This window comes from Sphaerodactylus townsendi, linkage group LG11 (assembly GCF_021028975.2).
Source record: "Sphaerodactylus townsendi isolate TG3544 linkage group LG11, MPM_Stown_v2.3, whole genome shotgun sequence".
NCBI lineage: Eukaryota > Metazoa > Chordata > Lepidosauria > Squamata > Sphaerodactylidae > Sphaerodactylus > Sphaerodactylus townsendi.
The window spans coordinates 31,187,398-31,205,305 of record NC_059435.1 but is presented as its reverse complement, the minus strand read 5'-3'; the positions used below and the strand labels follow the sequence as shown (position 1 = coordinate 31,205,305).

General features: G+C 41.5%; 1 long non-coding RNA gene across 2 annotated transcripts; it reads left to right on the top strand.

Annotated features, from left to right (window-relative positions):
* Nucleotides 1–60: 60 nt before the first annotated feature.
* Nucleotides 61–15,447, top strand: LOC125441002. Of its 2 annotated transcripts, XR_007245775.1 has the most exons (4): nucleotides 61–199; nucleotides 11,335–11,439; nucleotides 11,548–11,656; nucleotides 14,713–15,447. It is a non-coding gene; the product is annotated as an uncharacterized LOC125441002 (long non-coding RNA). The 2 variants fall into 2 exon arrangements; XR_007245774.1 differs by having other exon boundaries at nucleotides 11,335–11,656.
* Nucleotides 15,448–17,908: the final 2,461 nt, after the last annotated feature.

Genomic DNA, 17,908 nt, shown 5'->3' with positions numbered 1-17,908 from the left:
CTCCCGCGACCATCAGACGGCGCGGCTACGACTGTTATTTTTAAAGCTGGCTTTGGGTTCGAATTACGCTGCAGTAGCCCCGAGATCTGCAGCCAGAAAAGTAGCCGCGTGTGATTCCAGCGGAGCCATCGCAGTGGAGAATGAGCCCGTGGGGCTTTGAAATTTCTTTTTTTTAATTGATGCTGTTGCTGATAGCGAGGTGAGCCTAACCCCCCCTTCCCTGCCCACCCGGGGGGCTCCAATATGTTCGCATTCCTCCTACGCCTCTTTTCTGGATGCCTCTTATTGAAACTGATCCGCGGCTCGGAATCCTTTTAATCTCCAAAGCAGCGAACTCACTTCCGCCTGAGCGCCGGGCGGGGGGGGGGGGGGGGCAGGAGAAAGGAGGGGGGGTCTCCAAGGCAAACAGGAAACATTAACCCTGTTCCTGCTGCTGCCGCCGCTCCCCTTGCAGCAGCAATCAAGCCTGCTAAGTGGGGGGAAAGGGATCGATTGATCCAGTCTCGATCATTTTCATTACTTGTCAAAAAGCAAAAAAAATGAGGTTCAATGTTCGGGCGGGATTCGATTCCGAGAAGCTGGGTTCATTCGCCGAGAGTTGGTCTGAATTTTACGCCGTAGGAGACAACGAAAATTCCTTAATTCCACGCTCAACGTGTTTCCCCTGTCCTTTGAGGCAAAAGGGTCTTACTCCCGAGTAACTGTTCGCGGGATTGCTGCTTAAAGCCCTACGTTTTATGACTCTCTTGATTTTCAAAAATTGAACGGGGGAAAAAAATCTTCCGTCTTCCCTACAAATGCGTTCCGTGCTGTTGCCGGCTTATGTTGCAGCTGTGATAGATACAATTGTATAAAGGAGAGAATTAACTCAGAAGTGGGGCCCCGGCGTGCCCAAAGCAGAACCGAATCGGGGTGGCGTTTCGATCCTTGCGGTTCCGGGAGATTTCTCCAAGCCGAGTTGTCCTCTGCAAAACTAAGGCCGAGCTTCTCGGCTGAAGACTGAAGCATGAGTTTTAATTGATCAACAAGATATAGATTTCCATATAAATAAAAGTCGGTCTGAAGACAACAACACAGCTACCGGTAGCATCCCCTGAGAAAAGGGCTTCCTTGTTATACATGTGGACGGGATAGGAATGCCTCCTAGCATAGGACCTGCCCTCTGCATATTTATTTTTAGCTTTAAAAAAATTACAGCATGACTGATCAAAAGGCATCTTTGTCACAAATTTGTTTTAAAAAATTGACCGAGCAACTAAATGGTAGACCCCTACATGGCAATTTCAAAGTATTTTAAGTTAAAATAGGATTTATGATCAAAAAGCAGCAACATATTTAGCTTTTATAAGAATCAAAACGTGAATCGAAGATTGGTTACAAAAATTTCAAATTCATAAAGCATTTCTGGCAGTTTATCAAGGAAAGGGAAACAGGAATGTAACTGCAGATGTGAAAGTTTTGGAAGGAAAGGATTCACCTGCAATAGCCGTGCCCTTTCTGAGGTCCCACTGCTGAAATCACTTACATAGCTTACTGTTAACTTCTATGGGGCATAAGTGTGTTTAGACCCCCAGTTCTCATCTTATGCAGCTGTTCCATGCACTGAAGTCAAGGGGGAAAACTAACCCCCCCTGTGGTGTTCAAAGTGTGCATGGCCCCTTGATCTTCAGCATGAAAATGCGCAGATGTAAAGGGTCTGTACGCACATCTCTCTTTACCCTTCTCTGTATAAAATTACAAAATTGAGTTTTTATTAACACATTCCCAAGACTGAAGCACACACTTGTAGACTGCATAAAGATACTTACAAAATCCACGTTCACTATTAGTTTGAAATAACTCTTTGAGATCAGCCAGTAGCCCTGAGTTAAAATTATCATAATAATTTCTATGTATCATCAGATCAAATTGCTCCTGTACTAAAAAAAAACTACACATATGACATAAAGATAGTGCCATCCTACGCAGGTCTTCTCAGAAGACATCTTTTAAATAAAAAAGCCTAACTGTAAAGTAGTCGAAGCAGCAGAAACAAATCGGGCATTTGATTTGGAACGAGGAAGGGAGTCCGCTCCACAAAAAAATTAAAAACATGAGTATGTTCATGCCCCATTGAATGTTGTGTCAGCTGACTGCTAGCTCTTTAATGGATTTATCCTTTGCTCTAGGATTTCAGTTCAATATGATCTAGTTAAGCCTTCCCTCCTTTATTAAATCAGGCAAATAATGTTAAGTTTATTAAGTCCTAAAAGCTCCCCATGCTGGTAATACAAGTGGCAGATTAAAGGAGCTGGGTCTGAACTATAAACATAGTTTGAAATTAAGGCAGCTCTCTGTATGCCTAAAGGTTTGATGGATTTAGATGTTCTGTTAATTCCAGATTGATAAATCCACCTGATAAACTATGCTCTCCGGACTCCTTCACAAAGCAATCCTGATCTGTGCTTTCAGGCACACATAAATATTTATTCATAGGAGCAAATTGGGATTAGGAATTAGGGACTAGACATATTCTCCCTAACAGCATATAGCTGCAAGGATTTTCTAATTCTTAATTTTTGCTGAATTCCTATGTATCATCAGATCAATTGCCCTTGAAACTTTACATGAAAATTGGGCGTGTGAGTGTGTTTTTAAACTAATTTTGGCTATATCGTTTATGCTGAAAATACTCTGACCCCAATCGGAGGAAATGGCTTTTGTCATGCAGACAGGGCCCCGGCCTCTCTCTGTTGTCCTAGAGCTTCAGTACTAGTTCTGCTTGTATGGAGAATTGGCATGTTCAGCTGAAGCCTCGCACTTTCTCTTTGAAGAAGTACAACTGGGAAGTGAAACGGCTCTCTGAGATTTCCCAATAGTTGCAGATCAACCAGATTTGAATTTGCATATGCAAGTACCACTTTGGGACTTGTGGAATTGACATGTTAAAACCATACAAGTGATCGTTGTCAATGCATAATGAAATAGCCACATAAGGTTTTGCTTTCCACATGTTTGTGCGTTTATATGTTACCATTAATTATCTGACTGTTTTAGTCAAAATAATTACCTGGTAAACAACATGCGATGTACGGTGCAAATCTGAATAAACCGTAACTTTGCTTAGGGTAACACTGTTGCAGTGCTTGACTATAAAAATCTATGGCCATGGTCTCATTAGTAGAGGGGTCACCAGCATGGTGCCCAGAGGCATCCACCAAGTGGGTGGGGCCAGGGAATCTTCTACCCCACAAGGCTGATTGGCTGTGTGTATGCTTAAAAATGCTGCTTCGGCAGAAAATGCCACCGTGGCACAAGGATCTTCACTGTGGTACTGAAGGTAAGACGTGGGAGCCATTTTGTTGCAACCATTTTGGGGCTGCACCCATCATGCTGTCAGAATTCCAAAGGTGTCCAGTGGAAAAGGCTGGGGGCCTTTGCATTAGTACATTATTCTGGTCCTAAACTACATTGGTCAGTTGATGCATTTGTTCAATGGGAATGTCAGGAGGTTATCAATTATTTGTCTTACATCCTGCTATTCAAAAAGTCGGAACAAATTGGGCACCAGCAACATTTAAAGTACCTGCTTTCAAAATGTCAAAATAATACTTCTTAATGATACAGGGTATGTATCAGCTTCTACAGTGTGAACATTCTGGTCACAAGCAACTCAGAGTTAGGTGCACTTATGTCTGTGGATTGCAGTAGGCATAAATGCATGCAAGGCCCACATGATGTTGGAGTTCTGGATTCTTGAGACTAGTTTAAAGTCCGTTTGTTCTGGGGATACCTACCATCCTTTTTTGTGAGATCCAAGTTTACTGTATTTGCAGAGAGAAGCAAATGCTCCACTCATAGAGGCTGACAGGGGTAGCCACATACCTGTCATTTAATTAGGTACAATAAGTAAAACCCAACTCTTTGTAAATAAAATTTGAAGCTTAGTCATTTCTAATTTGTGGTTATCCTACTGGTCACCTGTTCTCACAATCAGTTTTTTCTCCAGGGAATGTTAATAACCACAAACAATCCCTATAAGACTATAAAGTTTAACAGTAGCTTTTTGTATGGACAGCCTTCCTTTCAAGTGAGGATGCTGTGAGGAAACCACAGAGTTACTCTGGAGATAATCATGAATATTGCTGTCATAAATATCATGTGAATGTGCTAGCAAACATTACCTTGAGTAAACTGTGATGGGTCTCTAGAAGACCACGTATCGCCACAATAAAAACTTATGAATAAATGTATAACAACTAACAGTCTTACAGCCAAATACAGATGCCCATAATCTTAAAATACAGTGTAAAACAGCTGTGACAGTAAGATGTTGTGGGTTTTCCATGTTTCCATGCATGGCCATGTTCCAGTAGTATAATCTCCTACTGGCCACTAGACCTTCTGAAGATGCCAACCACAGATGCAGGTGAAACATCAGGAGAAAATGCTACTGGAACATGGCCATACAACCTGGAGAACACACAACATCCTAGTAATTCTGGCTGTGGAAACCTTCAACAATACAGCTGTGACTGTATTTTGAAAAACTCAGATCTCTAATATAGTACTGAAGAGGCCAATCCAGTAACCCATTCAGAGAGTAACTCATAATCAAGACTACTCTGAATCCAACTCCTATTTAATGTGACTTATTCCTAACCAAGTGTTCTTAGGACTGAACTATTAGCTTCCCCCTTGCTCGTGGAATAACTCTTCTGGAATCATCATTAATATATCTAATTTTTCAACAGGGCCAAAATCTGTGGACACCTAAATCTGGAAACTAGAGTCATGAACAGACAAGACAGATCTTTCTACAAACCTGAGAAAAGCCCAGCATTGTAAAATAATTTGAAATCTATTATTTGGAAGATGCATAAGGAGAGTGAAAACCTCACAAAATTATAAAAGAATCCCCTGTAACTTTAAGGAATTAACACCCTTAGTGGCCATTGCTAGGCAACCACAGCGTTATTGCCAGCCTTCAACTCTAAATTTCTATCAGAAATCAGCCATGGGATGGGAGAAAGCAGGGCCCTTTTCCAAGGCTGTTTTGGTCTTTTAGGGAGGACTTTTTGGAGCCAGGCACAGCAGCAACCACCATGCAACTTGTATGACTCACCCAGGCTCAGCTGCTTGCTACTGTTGAACAGTATCCCCTCTCCCCCTCCAACAAGTCAGCATGATATCAGGGGTATATCTACAGAAAATGGTGCCTAGGGCAAGCACTGAAACTGCATCTCATCTAACCATCTGACATTTATCTGTTAAATAACTTTACCATAATATCACCTTAAAAATACAAGTCAAATCTCCAAAATCTTTTAACTAACAAATTCTGGCACTACATGAAATTTTAAAAAAATCATTGAAATACAAATATAAACAAACACAAACACATTTCTTATAAAAACTACCCATCTGTTATAAAACATTACGATATACACACTCAAACAGCTTTTCATGTCTTAACAGTTACTGTTCTTTTATCAGCCATGTTTCAAAGCAACAAACTGGTAGTAAGAGCTCAGTATTTTGTTTTGAAGAATTAATGGATGTACTGAATGGATGACAATACAACACAGTCGAAATTGATTCTGTGGGTTTTGTACATCCATCAGAGATCAGACATTCATAGATCTTTCCATGCTAAGTTTCCATAATGGTTCTATGGAAACAAGGAACCTGAATGAATTGTTATAGTGTCTAAAAGAGATAATGCAATCACAACTGAGTACAGTTGTCAAGGGATTAAAATTGCTAGCTGATTAATCATCTGCTTTTAATCATCCAATTAAATATAAACATATATTATGAAACTTTAATATATACACTTTCTGTGATACTGAAGGAAGTGTTAGCTTGCAAACTAAGGCTCATCCCGCACATGCAGAATAATGCACTTTCAAACTGCTTTCAATGCTCTTTGAAGCTGTGCGGAATGGCAAAATCCACTTGCAAACAGTTGTGAAAGTGGTTTGAAAACGAATTATTTTGCCTGTGCGGAAGGGGCCTAAGAGTCAGTATCCCATCCTAGCGTGGAGGGAGCTTCTATGGATGTGTTTTGGCAGTTTGCAACTGGGAACTTAGTTCAAAGTTGTGTGCAGAGCCAGTCTGCACTGGCACCAGGGCACAAGAGGAAAAAGAGACTTCAGCTTCCTCCTGCACTGTTTTCCTGACCAGAAATGGCCTTGGCAAGCTGCTATCTGCCCATTTGGGGAAATGGTACTACAGAGGCTTCACACTAGGTTCTGAGAAATCCAGATTCAAATACTCACTCTGCTGTGCGAGTTAATCAGGTAACTTTGGGCCAGTCACAGACTCGCAGCCTAACCTACCTCACAGGGTTGTTTTGAGGATAAAATGGAGAAGAGGAAAATGATGTAAGCTGCTTTAGGCCTCCACTGTTTAGAAAAACAGGATATAAATGAAGTCAACGTAGCTGAAGAAGAGGGGCCAGAAAAAGGCTGGCAGGTGGATAGGAAGGGCAGAAAGAAGCAGGAAATGTGGAGAGGCTACAGTGGCTGCCAGGGAGAGGGAAATGAGGCATCACGTATCTTTCTGGGTCCCCCACTTGTTCCTGTATAATTTCAAGGTCACCAATACTCTATTTAAATTTCTTTAAAGCAATCTAAAAATAATGCTGGCTTTGATATGTTACTACCACTGTGGGGGAAATGCTAACAATTTCCCTCCAAGAATTAATGGTTTAATAGTTTAATAACAACACAAATCCATGACAACAGAATGCAAGCAATGAATGGTAACATACAATCATATGAACAAATGATGTCTTGCAATTCCCTCAGTTTCCTGAAAAAGGCATTGAGATGTCAATATACATGATTTTTAATTTAAATAATCAATTAATTGATTACAAAGTGGATGGTTAATCAATTTCAGATCTTTAACTAGTGGACAGCTCAAATTATTCCAGGTATTAATTCACATACCAGACTGAAAGTGAACAATTAACAGCTCAGTTCCAGAGCATTACTTTTTTGTCTGCGATACAAATTTTTAAAAAGTTAAATGGTTAATGAATGAAAATTGTTCAGAATGGCAAAGAAAATTAAATCTAAAGTAATTTAATCTGCATTTAGGAAAAATAATACTACTTGTGAGGGAATCCACTATTTGCTTTTCTATAAAAACGTGTTAAATCCACAGTTTTTAAAAAAAGCTATTGCATAGAATTGGGGGGGGGACCACTAACCGAGCATCATGAAAAATTATAATAATAAGAAAATAGGCAACTTTTCAAACTATAGCCTGGAATTTCACTTCTAAATACTTTGTTTCTTCTAAAGGAATGTTGACCATTCTTTGTGTCTTTTAAATCTGTCACTTTGCATACAGTTGCAAATCTGAATAAGAATAGGAAAAAAGGAAAGCAGCATTTCAGGAAGCAAAATGAAATGGCCAAGAATGTATTTTCAGGAAACCTTCCAACAACTGAAGCTACAGCACAGGTGGATGGGGGCAGAGAAGCAGGAAACCAAGGAAACAGCTGTAACTGCTTCAGGATCAGGTATTAAGAGAGCTGAGGAAGTCACGTGACTGGAAGGCATTTTTTTTCCCCTCCCCACTTTTATAAACTCCCAGGATGCGATGGCTAGAAAGGCAGCCATGCTTTATAGTAAATGGGATGTTACCTCCACTGCAGCTGATCCAGCCACAGTTAAACCTACAAGGGTTATTTCAAAATCTGATTGACAACTACAACCACACTCTAGACACCTCACCAGCTTTTTTGCCATTTTATGGCTACAATCTTTTTTTAAAAAGTTTAATAAAATCTTCAAAGGACAGGATGATCAAAATGGATAAAATGCATTTTGCTGCATCATACACAGAAAATATTTAATTACAGCCAACAAGAAGAATTGCCAACTCAGAGTTGCTGAATACCTGAGCATTTTGAGGACAGTGCCTGAGAAGGGGAAAATTTGAGAATGGGTAGGAGGGTATAATGCCGTACAGTCTTCCTCCAAAGCTTCCATTTTATTGAGGGGAATGGGTATCTGTCAACTGGGACTTCAGGCATATCCTTAGGAAGAGCTCTCTTCCTCCCTGATTTGTTTGCACATTGCACTGGTATTGCAGCTGAAGGAACTTGCAGTGCTTAATTGACTTGCAAGTGAAGAAGTCCTTTTTGTTTTGTGTTGGTCAGGAGCTCATTTCTTGCATCTTTAATAGTCAATCTTGTTGCATAAGAAATTTGGACTAAGAACATTATAGCCTCTGGTAGCCACACACAGTTTGTGCCTGCTGCTCTGGAATCAAGCTTCTGATGAAGCAGGCAGCAAGAGAACCTGCTGAGATACAACCAACCCTTTTTCAAACAAGACCCATTAATTAGCCCACTTCCTCTGCTTTTCCTGCCCTCCCCTTTAATCTACTAAACAAATTGTTCTAAGAGGTATTACCACCCACCAGGAATGTGCAGTACTAGGTTTAGGCATTTGCTGTGTTCAGCCCTTCTTGGTCCCCCAAGTGGAGTTATAAACAGAAGTGTCTCCAACAGCTGCATTCCCGTAACCCACATTACAAGGTCTGTAGAACCATCGAGTGCATTTATGATAAGATTATTGAGTTTATTCTGGTGGAATCTGGACTGGGGAAGAAATTGCCTGGTTATCTAGAGACGAGTAACAACAATATGGTCTTTCCCTGTGGTCTATTGGGTCAGCCCAACGTTATTCCTGAAGTCACAGGAAGGCTTTGGAGCAGCCCTCTTGTAGGATTTGCAGACCAGTTTGCTGGAAGATGAGTCTCAAGGGCTGAGGAAAAGGTCCTTTGAATCATCTTGTGGGGCCACTTTTACTGGATACTTTTATCTGAGATGTTGGGGACCAAACCTGGGATCTGCATCAAGTAAAGCAGATTCTGCACCACTGAACCACATCTTAATAGTTTTAGCCTCCTTTGTATGGGAAGAAGTTAAATCTTAGAGTGAGGAAGTAGGGGACACAGACTCTTTCCACAGAACCTATCACTTGCCTCCTCTGCCTGTTCTGAAGTTTCACCACCACTATTATTATTATTATTATTATTATTATTATTATTATTATTATTATTATTATTATTATTATTATTATTATTATTATTATTATTATTATTATTATTATTATTATTATTATTATTATTATTATTATTAAAATTTAATAGACCGCCCTACCCCCGAAGGGGTACACTTTCTTTGGCATGTCTTTCCAGTTTCACTATCTGTTTTTGTTTGTGGAGGACAGTGAATGAGAGCTGAATGCTATTATTATACAAGCTTAAGAAATATAATTTGAGAACACACAAGGTTGACTCCTGTGGATCCGTTCTGCTAATGCCACTTTCCTCCTGCAGAGTGTTTAAGATGCTGTTGAGAATTACTAGACCTTTCCTATTTATTTGATAATTCCAGATGGGTATACTCTGTTCTACATAGAGATGACAGTTCGGTCAGTTGAAGTGCAGTGGCAGAGAAAGTTGTATGCTTCCGCATCAGAATATAGTCCCAAGTGAATATAAGAATTATAATTCATTTTCATGCACTGCCTTTGTCATAATTATGTCCCTTTGATTGAGGCTTAATGTAAAGAAGTAGGCAGTTGAAGTCTTTCATAGCATGTAGTTAAAAAACAGCACCTGACAATTGCTTATGATCAACTGATATTAAAGGAATAGCGAGAGGGACCAGATTAAAACTTTTCAAACTTACTTATAAAGTGGACTTTACTGGTTGGCTGGACAGTATGATAGGTCCTTCAAATCCCCTAGTATAGGTTTGCCAGCCTCCAAGTGGGACCTGGGGATCTGCCAGAATTATAAATGATCTATAGATTACAAAGATTTCTGCAAAAGAACTTCCAATTATTAACACTTAAAACCATACTTAAAGGTTGCTGTTTCAGACCACAGAAGCACTTTATCTTCTCAGTTTACACTATTGCATTGAAAGCAAGACTGAATGAGGTTTGTTCAAACACAATTTTGCCATCACAAAAAGACCCCCCCCAAAAAAAGTTAGAGACAAATGTCATCCACATTCAGTTGTATTTTTAAGAGATGGAGTTCCTAAAAATGAACCACCCATGCAAACTGTGACTAGTTGGTAACCCTAGACCAGAACCAGGATGAACTCCAACCTCTTTGTGCACTACCATAACTTTCAGCCTACATCCCGTAACTGGATCTGCCTTCCTAGTGGACAGGACTGCATCGGGTTCTTAGTACTGCCAGTTTTCCAGTCAGCCTCTGTAGCTTTGTCATTACTTGGAGCTGGCTATGGCACAATTAGCAGAGGATAATTCCCCAAATATTTTACCTGTTCATTCCTGTATATCGTAAAAGCAGAGTGACAGAGGCCAGTTGAAAAACTGGCAACCTCAGTTATTCCATAATAGCTTCCTAATCCTGTACTGTGTGTTCTACCATTTCATTTGCTTTTTTTAAAAAAAGCATGTCCTTAAAAATCATCCTTCCCTCAAACCGAGTCTTTATATTATTGAGAATTTTGCAACTGCTTCCATGAGATGGAGATTTTTGATCTATGCAATGTGACGGCTGATCATTCAGGGCTGCTTTCCTCTTTCTTACTTTAAATTACTTCCCTCTGAGCTATTTGTGGCTTTCTACCCTCACAGGATGAGTTAGCCCTTAGTCAGCAAGCACTGTAATTTGCTGCCACTGTTTCTTCTGGGCTTTTAAGAACAAGTGGGTCAGGGGGATTTGCATTCTTTACTTTGGTCTAAAGTCCTTTCAAGGGATGTTTTCTTCCTTTGGGTTATCTAATTCACCCCACCCCCATTTCCCCTGTCTTTGTCATCCACCACAATCCTGTATAGATTACTCTAAAGTCAGCTTGTTCAAATTGTCCAAAGATTGTAATGAATGGATGAAGAAACAGAAATGAAGCTAAACTTGAAGACTGTTATTAAAATGTAGGTCTTTTATAACGACATATATATGATATATCTTTATCTGAAAGGAATCCAGAACACCAAGGCTTTACAAAATGGTTTGAGAGCAAGATTGATAGGCTATATTCAGCTTAGATTTATACTGGAGAATTGTCACTGTCAAATAATTACATCATCCATACATGTCCCATATGATGCCTGAAGGAAGATACAAACTTTGTTAAAGTTGTGTAGTATCAGACACAAATTCTGGTCTCTGTAGCTCAAAACCATCTATAATGTCCCAGACAGCAGCCAAGAAAATCAGCCAGCTGGACAGGATGGAATTGTGTGCTTAAATTCTTCTGCTGGAAGGGATGAAGTCAACACTTCTTTAGAAAGAAGAAGAGCATTGGAAAAGTCCCACCCTCCTGACTAGTTTCTCTTTCCAACGCAGGCTCCTTCCTTGGCAAAATCTCCGGTGTCTCCAGAGGGTAGCCTTGCTTGTCTTCATTTCTGGAGGATAGCTTCAGTCTTGCTGCTTGGATGGAAAATTGTTCAGGTAACTTCCATTGGTGATTATTCTGCTCCAGGGCATCTGTATGCAATACATACTGGGATTTTGGAAGTAAACGTACCTCCTGTGGACTTTTTTTCTTTCTTTTAAAAGCAAGTCTGGTGTGTCGGAGAAAATCGTGGTGTGATCATGTTGTCTTTTAGCCCAAAGTGAAAAACTGTTGGAATCAGATGGGCCAGCCAAGACTTCTGTGACTATAGAGGTGACTCTTTTTTTAATCCAACAAACATATGCTAAGCTCTATGTGATAAAACAGCACAAAACACATATTATAACAGTCTTTCCCTCCCTCTTCCCTTCTTGCAAGTGATGTGAACAACTGGGCCATATTCTTTTTACTACAAGTTATGGAAGGCACTGACTTGGATAAGAATGCTCTAGTTACCTGAAATGTTTGGGATTCCTGCCACAGCCTGGCCTTGCCTCTGCCACGGCTCCGCCCGGAGGACTGCCCCCCACCCTGTTGGCGCTACACCACTGGAAGAGGCCAAAGGGGCTCAGATTGGTTCTATTTTTTCCTCACACTATCCCTGTGTGGTAGATTATAATGTGAGAGTGAAGCTGGCCCAGCGTCCCCTAGCAAGCTTCCATTTAGGGCTGATAACTTTCAGGTGGGGGTCTGGGGATTTCCTGGAAGTTCGAATGATACCCAGACTACAAATATCAGCTCCCCAGGAGAAAATGGCTGCTTTGGATAATAGACCGTATGGCATTATTCCATACTGAGGTCCTTCACCAAACCCAGCCCACCCCACATATCCAGGAATTTCCCATCCTAAAGTTGGGAACTCTACTTCTATGACAGAGTGCAGATTTGGATCCATGGCTCCCTGATTCCAGTCCAACATTGCATGGGGATGTGTGGAGACTCGTTCCATCAAAGACACTGACACATACTTGTTGGAAAAGAAATCGGCCGCAGCCCAAATTTATTAACATATAACAAAACTTTGAAGCTGGGCGAGCATAACAGAGCACATCCTGGCCCCCCAGGCAGCAAACCGTTGACCTGGTTATAGGGCAGCCCCAGCTGACCCCTTAGGCCCTTCGGACAGAACCCCTGTACGGCACATCCCCTGGAGGGAACCTTGGATACAGAGAAGTTACTAGATGCCACATGGACGCAAAACCCAATTTTAGACACTCCCTCCTCTGCCGGGTAGCGAAGCCTCTTCTGGCATCGGCCCCTGCTTGTCTTCAAGAGCTCTCTTATCGCCACTCACGTGACCTCATATGGAGGTCTCCCCATGGGAAGGTCCGCATGTAAGCTGCTTACTGCCTTCCTGCGGCAAAATAGGATGTGCTCCTTATGCCCAAATCGCCCAGTGAACTGCGACAATATACAACACAATAAAGAACCCCAATAATCCTTCAAATTGGGAGTGGAGGGAGGGCCTTTGAAAGCAGCCGGCCTCGAAGAGGCCGGTCCCCGCCGACGCAGCCCTTTATAGGCTGCTCAAGGCCCCTGTCACGTGCCGGCACCCGGCCACGTGACAGCCTCAGTCGGCTGACGGGGAAGGAGGCTTCCACTCGTTCCTCCCCCCTTGCAATGGCGCCTCCAGGACTGAAGCCTGGGGCGCGATTTCTAACCACTACACCACTGTGGCTCTTGACAGAAATGGTTGCCCCTAAACCCAGGCATTGCTCTTTCCCACTGACTGTGTTTATCCCCCAAAACTCTCAGAACTACTGCCAAGTATTCCAGAGATGCCATATCATGCGTAGCATTAAACATCCTTTGAGGATGCAACAAGCACTATATCTGTAAGGGTAGTTTCAGTGGTAAATCTTGCAGAAGTTTCTAAGGGAAACTAGCTTTAGACCACTGCACCCGAAGCATCCGTTTTATTGGTACACTGGATTTAAGAATAATAATTGTAAAAACCATGTTAAATAATTTGATTGGCGCTTTAGAAATCGACTGTTGTGATGGAATGATTCAGCCTGACCGACAAATAAATGGCTTGGTTACACTGGAGTTTTCCTGTGGGCAGAAGAATTTCCATTCATGATGGGTTTTATTTTACCCTCCCACTGCGGCCACCCTTGGCCCCCTACCCCTGCCCCAGGAGCAGCATTTGGGGCTGCAGCAAGACGGGGAGGTAAAAATAAAACACATTCTGCAGGTGGAAATCTTTCCACCCACAGAAAATCCGGGCAGGTTACATAACTTAAAAATGAATCCCAAATTACAATAACAACGTCATCATTACAAATGGGCAGCCCCATCCAAGCGGTGAGACAGCGCTGCATCGGCCCCATCCTGTCTCTCTCAGAGAAGTTTTCTGGCAGCATGGGGAGGCTTGCAAAACAAAACAACCTCCCCACCACCAAAGCTTTGGGTGGCGTAAATTTGAATTTCCCACCACCGACGGCCAGGAGGAAGCCAGCTAATGTTGGCTCCTCCACCAGCTTGCCCCACTGCATTGGTGGCAGGGGTGCTGAGACTCTAATGCAGAATCTCAGGCCATGTCCCAGCACCGGGGGAGGCAGCTGCACGCTGGCAGTCTCTGTCAGGGTAAGTGCCCCAGGGAGGGCAAACATTCCAATGCTGGGGGGGGGGGCACCACTCCCGTGAGCTTTTTTGGCCCCGCCTATGGATGGGGATCAAAATCTCCTAAAAAAATACCTAAAAGCAATACTCAAAAACTCACCCCCTCCCGAGCCCGTCCAGGTACAGATGGAGGGCACAGTCTGAAAAAGCCAGTGGTCTGGGGGTAGGTGGCATCAATCAGTCAATTAGACTATTTTAGACATCAGATGAAATCCTGAAAATCAACCTTCCTTCCTTCAAAAGGGACACTACCGGCTTGGTATGGACTTTGGTTTATTTGTGGATTCTCCAGGATTTATCCTTCCATGTCCTTCCTTTTTTCCAAGTGCTGGAAATAGAACAATCTTATGTACTCCTTTTGGAATGTTGGTCACTAGAAAGACCAACAGTCATGATCAAAGGAGGAGTAGATTGCCTTATCGTTCAGTGTTCTTTTGAAACAGACAGAGGGACACAAAGCAAGGAGATAAAAATAGCAAATATTAACTTTGAACTATGGTATGTAATTTCTTCAAGAAGGCATCGACCTGGCAGGCTGAATCAAATGTGTAATGAAAGCACAATTCGCCATAGCAAAAAAAGACCAGCACCAATAGCAGTCTAGAGCTGCAGTCCAAAGCATATTTGAATCACATGGGACTTATTTTAGATAATACCTTTCCATTTTACTTATTTAGGTATTTATACCCCACTTTTCTCCTCAGCATGGACCCAAACTGGCTTACATCATTCTCCTCTCCTTCATTTTATTTTGACAACAAGCTTGCAAGATTAGACTGAGTTTGTGATTGTACCCTGGTCACCCAACAAACTCCCATGGCAGAGTCAGGATCTGAACTTGGGTCTCTTACTGGTAGATCCTGATACTCCAACCCCTACACCACCCTGGCATGTGAAGTGTTCTGTAATGTTTATTTTATTTAGCTTGCAACAAAAAAAATATATTGTTTGCCGAGCAGTCATCCTGTGAGATGGATCAATAGAAAGAATGGACTCAGAACAGTGGCAGAAAGATGTGACGAGTTGACCCAAGCTACCCAGTGGCAGAGCAAGGATCTGACCAGGATCATGTCAGATCAAAGCTTGATATGCACATTCCTTCCTGGATCAGGAATCTCATGCACAACCTGGAAGCAGAAGGAGGCGTGTCTTGGGGCATAGCATCTGATGTGACCCCATCTGCACCACAGACGGTGTTGAAAATGTACTTCTCATCCATCTTGCAGTGTAAGGTGATGTTCCATACTTTTTTTTAAACATGGGTCACTAGTTGTGCATTAACAACTTCAAGGCTGCTTTTGGTCACACAGGGATTTTATTGCTGTATTCAGTTCCCACAATATCTGTGCCCTTTAATTTAGGCTGCTCAAAGTGAGCAATAGGCACTAACAATCCCAGTCCAAAATATTTTACATCCAAATAAACATTGTACCTTGAAATCAATTGGTCTGTTTCATGTATAGCAATACAAGGTGCTAGTTTGCAAAATGAGCATTCATCCGATTTATTTGAATAGTCAACTTCCTTCCTGTAGCCCAGTTCTAATCATGTAATGGTTACAATGTTGAACTAGGAATTGAGAGACCCAAACTGGAATAGCCATTCTGCCAGGGAAGTTCACTAGTAAATAGAAGTGGGGTATAAATGAGGTAGATGAATAGATAAATATTTTCCCCTGATATATGTAGTTCTATGTATGATTATTTAGAAGTGAGCCTCCTGGACTTCAATGGGTGTTAATCCAAGTAAATATGTGTGTAGGTGTAGAGTCTGAATGCAATATGATCTCAAAATTCTGCCTCTTCTTGGGCAGGGCAAATGTTGTCATACTGAGCCGTAACTCTGTAACTTCCAGAACTGATTATTGTGACGTTCTATGAGAGTGCCTTTTAGATATGTTTGGAAACTTTGACCAGTGAAGAATGTAGCTGCTTGCCTTCTTGTTAATGTTGGGGAAAATGAAAATATTCCACCTGTTGGCCCAATTCAAAGTATTGGTGTTAACTTGAAAGCCCTATAAGATCTGGATTCCTTGTACCTTAAGGACTGCCTCTACCATTAAGTGTCATTCTTGTCAGCAAAAATCTGACTGATAGACTTTGTTTGCTATTCCATCTCTAAAGCATCAAAACAGGAGGAATGTATCGCTATGGTTCCCAAACTGTGGGAATTCATCTGCAAAGAGGTTAAGCCATCTCCAACAAGCCATATAATCTGGCTCTGTTATTAATGTTAAAATTCCGTATTTATTTTATTGATTGAATTTTTTAAAATGTATTTTAATAGCTGTACATTTATATACTTTTGTGAACTGCTTTGAGATGGTTTTAGGAAAGTGGTTTATAAATATTTTAATGATTTGGGAGCCTTGGAGTGGGGGATGAAAGGAGATTATATGCTGTTTGCAGTTTTTGAATGGGACAGGAAGTGCATTCTAACTGTTCCTTCACAGTAGGGAAGCCGGCAGTTAACTGAGAAGTAATAGTGAAAGGCTCTTCTTCAGGTGTAAATCTGGATGCATTTGTAAAACAAAACAGAATAAAAGGAGGCAAGTGGATGTTAGAGCTTTAAAGATACTCTGGATGAGTGATATTGTAAAAACCAATTACAATAAAAACAAACTCCTGTGCATTACACAGTGACACACATGCAGTTTTTGTACTGCTATAAATCTGCCCAAGAGATGCTGAATCTTTTTAGCCTTGCAGCCCATATAAGCTTAACTTGCATAACAATGCAATCATAAATAGAGCTGCTCTATTAAAGTTAATGGGTTTAGAAGGATGTAACTGTCTTTAGGACTATAATTTTGTTTTTCCCCCTGTAGAGCAAGAGGAACTCCCTACCACTGCGTGGATTCTGATTTGGTTGACACAAGCAGTCAGAGCCAATTTTTTTTTAAAAAATCTTTCATTTATTGAGAGGTAAATATTCCTCAACGATTAAAAATGGCATTTGTAAGTAGAACATATAGCCAGCTGATAAAAAATCAACGGTATCTAAGGTCACGGCTGACTATATATTAATAGCCTAACAATATTTAGCTATGGTAGCATTGGGTTTATTCCTTAAGAAACCGGCAAAGTAATGTAACTGAAGCTTGAGTTTGTTACCATACACGCTAAACTAATTAACTCTTTTAGTATGACTGCAAGTCCCAAGCAGAACAGTAAACAAACTATTCTGGCATAACTACACACCCCTATATCGAGGTATCTTTTTTCAACCCCCTCAGTGTGAGGGCTTAGCTTAACTGCCTCAGATAGAATGTTAACGCTTGAAAATTTCTCCCCAACTACCTAACTGCTGCAGATAGAATGTTCAATTCTGAAAATTTCTCCCAGCATGCAATCTCTTCACATGCCCCTCCCAAGCTAAAATTTTGGGGCTCAATGTCATTTTACACACACTATACCAGTGGTGGCGAACCTATGGCACGGGTGCCAGAGGTGGCACTCAGAACCCTCTCTGTGGGCACATGCAAACAGAGTCCCCCCCCCCCCCACACACATCTAGGCTGGCCTGGGCTCAATTATTAGCATTAAACCTAAGACCTAGTTTTGGGGAAGCAGTGTAGGTAACCCTGTTAAGCACTGTTAAACCCCACTGATTTTCATGCAAAGAACTAAAGCGCGATCCTTTACCTGGAAGTAAGCTCAGTTGCTGGCAATGGGGCTTGCTTCTGAGTAAACCTTCCTAGGATCATGATTCACCCATTGGAAGAGTTGTACGGTTGCTTCAAAGCAAAGCCAGTGACTACCACCAAGCTTACTCCTGAGTAATGCACGCCTCGGAGCCAACCGTTTTTCTAAACTGAAACCTCGGTATTCAGGTTAAATTGCCGTGTTGGGACTTTGCGATAAATAAGGGGGTTTTGGGTTGCAATTCAGGCACTCGGTT